Genomic DNA, 7,701 nt, shown 5'->3' with positions numbered 1-7,701 from the left:
AGGAGCTAGCTCATAATGTAATCTTTAATGCAGGCCCATTGTATGCTTATTTTTATGTTTTTTAACTGATTTATCCCAGTATTAAGAGTATGCTATTCTATGCATATTTGATATGTTCATTTTACTCAAACTGCTAAACACAAAACATTAGGACTTGAAAAAATATATCTTGCTTTTTATAAACAGCTGTGTTACACTTTTACTCAAGTGATTTTAGTAAATCCTCCTGATTTTATTTTTTTCAGTTGAGTTTGTTTGACATTTCTACACAAGGTATCTGGTGTCTATTCTGATTCTCCTGCAAGAGGGATAAAAGTAAGGAACATTCTTCCAGTCCTTTGGTCACTTTGCAGCTTGGGAACTGCAAACTGATATTCAAATATTCCAAGCTTCACCGGAGCAGAGCACAGTATTTAATGTTGCCTGCTAGAGTGCTGGCAATTGCTACAGTGGTTCACTGTAGTACACTTGTACTAGCATTGCCCAATTTATTAATCATAGAAATTTTGCAGGCAAATTAGCCACACAGTTGTGAATCATAATACAGTAACCCAAAAATAGTCTTCACATGTATTAATGCCTGCAAATAAGCATGTCACATTACAGCAGTACATGGTTTCCCCATGACATTCCAAAACCTGCCAAAAGCTCATTAAAGGCCCTATCATCAAGTGTTTTCTTTTTGTTCCTTACTTCTGACTTTCTAAAGTGTAAGAGTATTTAGCTCCAAGGCTCTTTTGTGTCTGCCTCTTTTCAGGTTTCCTTTTTGGGCTAAGATTTTGCCAGCCCAAAATCAGTATTTCTCTCGCTATAGCGCAGTTTTTAAAATGTATTTTTGCACTGGTTTGAGTATGCTCAGCACTACTGTCCACCACTTCATGTTCAGGATTAAAAATGCCCAGATCAGTACACATTTCAGAAACTGTTTCCTTCCCTGCTCTGGAAACTGCCCCAATTCACATACTGACCTTGTAAATCCTAGGCATTGTGCAAAGGAAATCTGCACCTTTTCCTCTCTTGCATTCTAACTACTCCAAATATTTTTTTCATGAAAGTCAAGGTGAGAATGAGGGAACTGACAGTTTTGCATGGGACATTTTCCAAGGAAAGACCATGGAAGAAATGCTGCACAGCAAATAGGGACAATTACTACAGTTCCCAGCTGCCCACCAACCTGCCCTCCTCTTTACTGCCCAAAGACGTGAAGAACCAGAGAAACGGGAGCAAAGAGAGCTTGCAGGAGAAATGGAGGAGAAAACTCAGAAGAGAGAACAAGACAACTGAAGGTGAGCAAAAGAGAAAAAGCAAGGGAAGAGCAGAAGGAACATTAGGATGGGCGACACCAGGGAGGTCAGAGACTTTGAGTTTGGTGACAGAGAACTATTAGGAATTAACTATGCAGAAATCCAGTTACCAGGATGTTTCATTTACTATGATAGTTACTTAACGTTTATCCATTTTACAGATACAGCCTCCATAGGCTATGTCCCAGAGAGATAAAAATGAGAGGCATAAACTGAAGTGACTTAGCCAAGTATTAAAAAAACCAAAAACCAACAAACCAACACCCGCAGAGACAGTCGCTACCTGTCTGTTACCAAACCTACAAGAGTTGGGGCAAGGCAAAGTCAAAAGCATTAAATATGTAAATCTAGGAGGGAGAAATTCATAAGCTAAGCTAAACAGTTTGAACCACACATATTTGAACAAAATGCTAAACCATTTTTTTTAAAGAAGGAAGCTACTATTAAGGTTTAAAGCCAATAAAAAAATACAATGAAAACAAGAGATGCAAAACATCCACAAGAGTAACTGCAGATCATTTCATTATGGATTGTGACACCAAAGCTAGCTTCATTCATTCTTGTGGCATTGAGAGAACTGGAGGCAAAAAAGTAAATACAAAAGAACATAAACAGAACATAAACAGTGATAAGCAAACTGATGCCTTTAACACTTTGCTCTTGAGATTATTATTACAGATATCTCTACAACATATGGCCTTTTATTCTCAGGTAAAAATCAAGCTTAGTTCAGAAACCTTCCCAGTTTTACATTCTCTTTGGTTTCGTCTCTGATCCTACCTTGCTCTCCAGCACTAAGTAAACCACCATCGGTCTAATATAGTTGTTTCTCACTGTACTGAGTCAAAATCAGCAAGCATTCCTAGATATTACTTACTGTCACTTGGCTCATGGTGGCCTGCGGTTTTGTCACCTCCCGGTCTTGGATCCACAGAGGAATAATGGCAGTATAGAAGCTGTAGCTCTATAAAAAGTGTCATCTTAATATCAGAGGAGGAGCTAGGCATAAGGGGTTGGCTTCACAAATGTAAATATTTCATAATTTATTTAGTAACATGCCTTTTCTTTTCCCCCCAGGCAAAAGCTTTAATAAAGGAATAGGTCTACTGCAACAAAGGAAACAACAGCAAAAATAGAGACAAGGACACATTCTAACCCCATTAATATCAGCGGGAATTTGCCTTCATCTTCAGTGGGAACAGAACTTCAAAGACACAGGAATCACGCATAAAACCTGAAGGATAAAATCTGAACCTTTCGTGGTCTATGACACAAACCATGTTCAGAGCATGGTAGTGTAGTCCCGACACGGTGGAAATGTCCCAGCAGGAATTTCACATCGTGGCTTGACCACAGCCTTGTCCCCAGCGCTGCCAGGGTGGCTGTTAGGACAGACGTCAGAGAGGCCATGTGCGTGGGCAGTTTCTTTGACAGAAGAACCTCTCTGAGGCAGGACCATGCAGGAGCTGGGCAGAGATGAACCTCCTCTTGGTGAACACTCTCTCTCTTGCTGTTCATGGCTTTACTTTCAGTGCTCAAATCAGGAAGACGCGATATCCCCACCTTTAAAGGTATTTTTTTTACATCTCAGTAATTTAAGATATTCTTTCAAAGCCTGTCTCTGGCAAAATGAAGGCTGAAAGCTGTATCTCCTCAATCCTGCCTTGTGTTGAGGAAGATGAGCGGTATGGATAGAAAGAATCTTTTCTTCTCCAGGGAGATTCAAGATCTCCCTTGAGGACTAAGAATTGTCTGCTAAATGCTGTGAAAAAACAATGTGGGAAAGCCAAGATGAGGGAACTAATTTCCAAGCATCTCTGCAGGTCTTCTTTTGGTACTGGCACCATACAGCACCATACAGCAAAGTAGAACAGAGGTGCCATTCTTCTGCTAACAGCAGAATTAGTTTCCCTCTCTTTCCTTTGGATTACTCCTTATGCTTCTTCCATTCCCCGGATTGCATAATAAGACACAGTATCAAGTCACTGTATGATAATGTGTGTAATGTACAACCTGGAGAGGTTGTTATACTCTTGATGGGTGAGTTCATCTGCCCCACAAACAAAACAGCTCCTCGTAAGCCTATTTTAGCTCTTTAAGAAAAAGTCCCCCTCTGTCCTTCATTATTGGTCAGCAAAATAAGTCTGACAACATAGACCCTTTCAAATAAACCAAATTCCAAATAATGCTAGGTGTTTGAGGAAAATGTTCCATGGGAGTGTGTACCCTAACTAAGGCCTCCTCATTAATTTCAGATTATATTTCATATGGGATCTGCACCACCAGTCCATTGCAGGTCATATCAAGAAAAAAATGACAAACATTTTCAGAAAAACCCCTTTAAAAGAAATATGTTTACTATATGCTAATATGTCTGTGTACTATATGGCAATGATTTTCAATCCCTGGGTGTAGAGAGGTCTATGGACAACCTTTAAGAAAGCCGCAAATATGACTACAAAATACAAGCTCACGCATATTTTCCAGACGTTAAATTTCTTAAGGAAGCTTGTGCCTCTACTGGAAAACTATAGGGAAATTTCAAAACCTATGTTTTTTGCAAGTCAGACATACATTGTACGTCAAAATGCACAGCTGGGGTTTTGGGGTTTTTTTTGAGAGACAGAGAACATTGCTCAGGATCCTGCAGGAACAGAGAACTTATGGTTTCAGTATTGTTTTCAATAAAACACAGTATTTCTTTAATGCTAAATTCCTTTGGTTTCCAGTGCCCTCATTTTTAACAATCAGCATGTATACAACCAGTCTAAGAAATGAGGAATGAAACATGTGGTTTGGCTGCTTTGAAAATCACTTAATAATGCTATTTGAGTTTGTGGGTGTAGCTTGGCAGTCCAACTAAAATGACTGTCAGCTAGACAGATAGTGCAATAAAGGTGAAACACAGTATTGCAGATAAGAAACGAATCTTTATTTCATGGTCCCTGGCTTCTCTGGGTATATGAGCCCAGCGCTTTGTGGGATCAGGTGACACTCTTAAATATAATACTATTGAGCACGAGCAATTTGATTAGATTAGTCATACCAATGTGGTAAAGGCAAAGTGAAACTAGGCAGCTTCATGGCCCTTACCACGTATACCATAAGCACAGTATCTTCCCTAAGCAAGGGAAATTTCAAGGGCTAACAGCATTTGAAGTAAGTCTAGTGTAATTTAAATGTTGTATGAAGCATGGCAACAAGATCAACTGAGTGAAAAACTAGAAGAGCTAAACTCTGGACAAATTTATGAATGCTTTGCTCAAATTAATATGTAATTAATAAGTGCAAAGTATTCAGGAGAAGAGAAATATGTTTATTCTAAGAGGATGCAGGTGTGGCTACTACAGTGTACCAAAGAGATTAAAAAAAAAAATCCTGTTGATGCTGTGTTCTTGTTGTGTTTGAAGTAATAATTAGTCTGGCGTCAAGTTTGAATGATAACTATTACTTTCTTCACACAGATTTTCTAAGCTTGAGAGACCAGTTTTCAAAAGCTCTCTAGCAAAGCTATTATGTTACCAGTATTACTCCATCAGAAGAAACTGTTAAAGGATGATCAGAAATACTGAGGGTGAGTCCTGGTTTTCCAGTATCTTCTCAGGATTGGGCTTCAAAAATGAAAGTCAGCTTTTCTAACAGTAATCTCTCATAATTACACCTGAAAATGATGCAACTGGCAAATTCTCAACAGCCTTGGAAATTGGACCTAATACATTCAAAGGCATAAGCCTTTAAAATATTTCACACATAGACACTTTTTGCCAATATTCTCAATTAGAACTCATGGTTTTGTTCTTACAGAAAAAAACCCCATGCTATTTCTTTCATTGGTGATACAGTTTTGTATCTGTTAGTGCTTTGCATTTTCTGTTTTGAATACTCCCAGAAGGAGGTTGTCATGGCAGATGCCCCAGACTCTGCCAAACGATTTGCTTTCTAGGCACCTAAGCCATTTCCCTTCACTGCAGGTATGAGATGCCCCAGCTTACTTCACTGTAACTCCAATTTGTTGTTTTTTTCTTCTTTGGGCTTATTAAAAAACAACTCTTGGACTGAAAAGAAAGCACTTTTACCAGAACAGATATTTGTATACCTTTTATGCCAAACTCCCATAGCACCGTGTCCCAGATGGCTTAATACTGCAAAGGATTCCAGTAAGTCTTGTATATGGATGTATGAACATACTATATATAAAGAGAAACTTACAGCTGAAGAGCTCTAATACTGTAAAATAAAGCATTCAAAAGTGAGGAAATATAGAACTACATTTGCCTGTGCAACTTTGATTTGGCCTGTGTGTGACTATCTTTTACAACTGGACCATCTTTCATTTCATGTACAAAATCTACAGCTTTCTCAGATAATGGGTAGGGGCTTTGCTGGTTTTTAATCCTTTTTATTAAGTGTATAGTCTTCTGCTATTATTTATTGCTCATTAGCCAGCTCTGCCCCAGAACCTAATTCTGTCATGGGAGTTTTATACGTTTAGCTCCCTGAACTACTATGGTTCTCATGTTTGGTCTAGGATATGTAGTAATTCTACAAGTAAGATGTGTGCCTGTGGGTGGAGGCATAAAGAGTATTTACTATTAACAGACCCAAACCGTTCATTTCCTTCATTCTGTGGGTTCCCTTCCGGTATACTATAGCAAGTTCTGCTCCTAAACAATTTTTCTTAGTTTAATATATTATTAGTTACAAGATTACGCTGGCTTCACGCTAAGCCTTTACCTAGTAACAAAGCTTTTCTTAAAACCCATTGAAATGTTTTTCAACCTAAGTACATAGTTGGGTTTCTGCCACACAGTCTTCTGCTAGTAATAAACATATGTAACATCTTTTCCAAATCACAGTAGGTTGAAGCTTGGTTTGAGAATACACTGGAACATCCAGTAGCATTGAAGGTTTAGGTAGTGACTGTTAAAAATTCTTGGAAATGTAAGAAGTATTTAAAGGCCAGATGGTTCAGGAAGCTAACAAGAGATTAACCAGCACCAAAATGTGGAACAACAAAAAGAGTGAAGAGAGTTATCTGCTGTAGCTTGCTTTTTCAAATGAGAAAAATGAAAACAATCTATGAATGCAAACATGAAGGGGACAGCACTTTTCAAAGAGTTTTGAACTGCAGAGAGCTGTGGAGTGCCTGCCTCTTCCTAAGGCAGGATAATACCTAGAAATACAGCCAGTAGGGGAGGTACTAGACTGACATCTCACCTGAAACAACAAAATTACCGCATTTAATTTCTGCCAACAGGCGTAATGGAATAAAAGATCTTGAGCCCAAAGGGAAGCAAGTCACTGTGTCCCCAAAAAGATGGACTGCTTCCTCATCAGATGGTGTTAAGGACAGGCTGCTGTCCATGCAAAGCTGGAGTGGTGCCCAGAAAAACAACAGCATGGCCAATGGATGCGGATCATCCTTGTCAGGATGGCAGTCCATTCCCAGGACTACCAAGCAAAATACAGCTGAATGAACAAGTGAGAACAAAACTTTAAATATCAGCCCCAGGCTGGATAAAAGCCTGGGAAATTATACATTTAGTTGTAAAAAAATCTAGAATGATGTGCTAAAAATCCTTAACAGAGACTTGCGAAGAGACTACAATCATCTGAGCAGTATATTCTAGTTAAGTTTTTAAAAAGTACAACAAAACTTGGTCTTGATAAGTAACTTATGTGCAGGATCTAGAGCAGTTTTGTTGGGATCTCCCACAATGCCGTCACTCCATCTCTCAACGATTCTGTGGCTGGCATCGTATCAACAATATCAACCCTGCAGGTTGTGTAACAAGATAATGATGCAACCCTTAGGGATGAAGGTGGAGGTGCTGGTACGATGACAAAATCCCACCACCCACATACAGTAAGAAATAATTGAGATCAGGTGAGGCTGCAGTCAAACATGAAACATCAAAAATACTGTTTATTAACAGTCACAGAACCAATTAAACTGAATTTCTATAAAATATTTAATTAACAGATTAGAAAACCTAAAGTGACCTGTGTCATCTTCTACTCTGACTTCCTGTATAATGGAGAGCAGATTTCCCTGAACTAGTTCCTGTCTGAACTAGATTGTATCATTTTAAAGGGGAAACATCCCATCTTGATATAAATATCAACAAAAAAGTTACCATAATTCTTGGTAACCCTCTCAATGGTTAATGATGGGTAACTATGAATTAAGATTGCAGGTCCTGGATCTTTGTCTGCTACAGCTAAGCCATGTATTTTCAAATGGATATTTACTATATAGAAAGGTACGTAAAGGGCCCCCATTAACTTTCTTTTTGATAAGCTAAATAGGTGGAACTCCTTGGGCCCCACATTAGAAGGAGAGTATCCTAATCCTTTAACCATGTCTCATGTCTATTCTATAAAATCCCTCTAATTT

Source organism: Gavia stellata, chromosome 10 (assembly GCF_030936135.1).
Source record: "Gavia stellata isolate bGavSte3 chromosome 10, bGavSte3.hap2, whole genome shotgun sequence".
Lineage (NCBI taxonomy): Eukaryota > Metazoa > Chordata > Aves > Gaviiformes > Gaviidae > Gavia > Gavia stellata.
Note: the sequence above shows the minus strand (reverse complement) of the source record.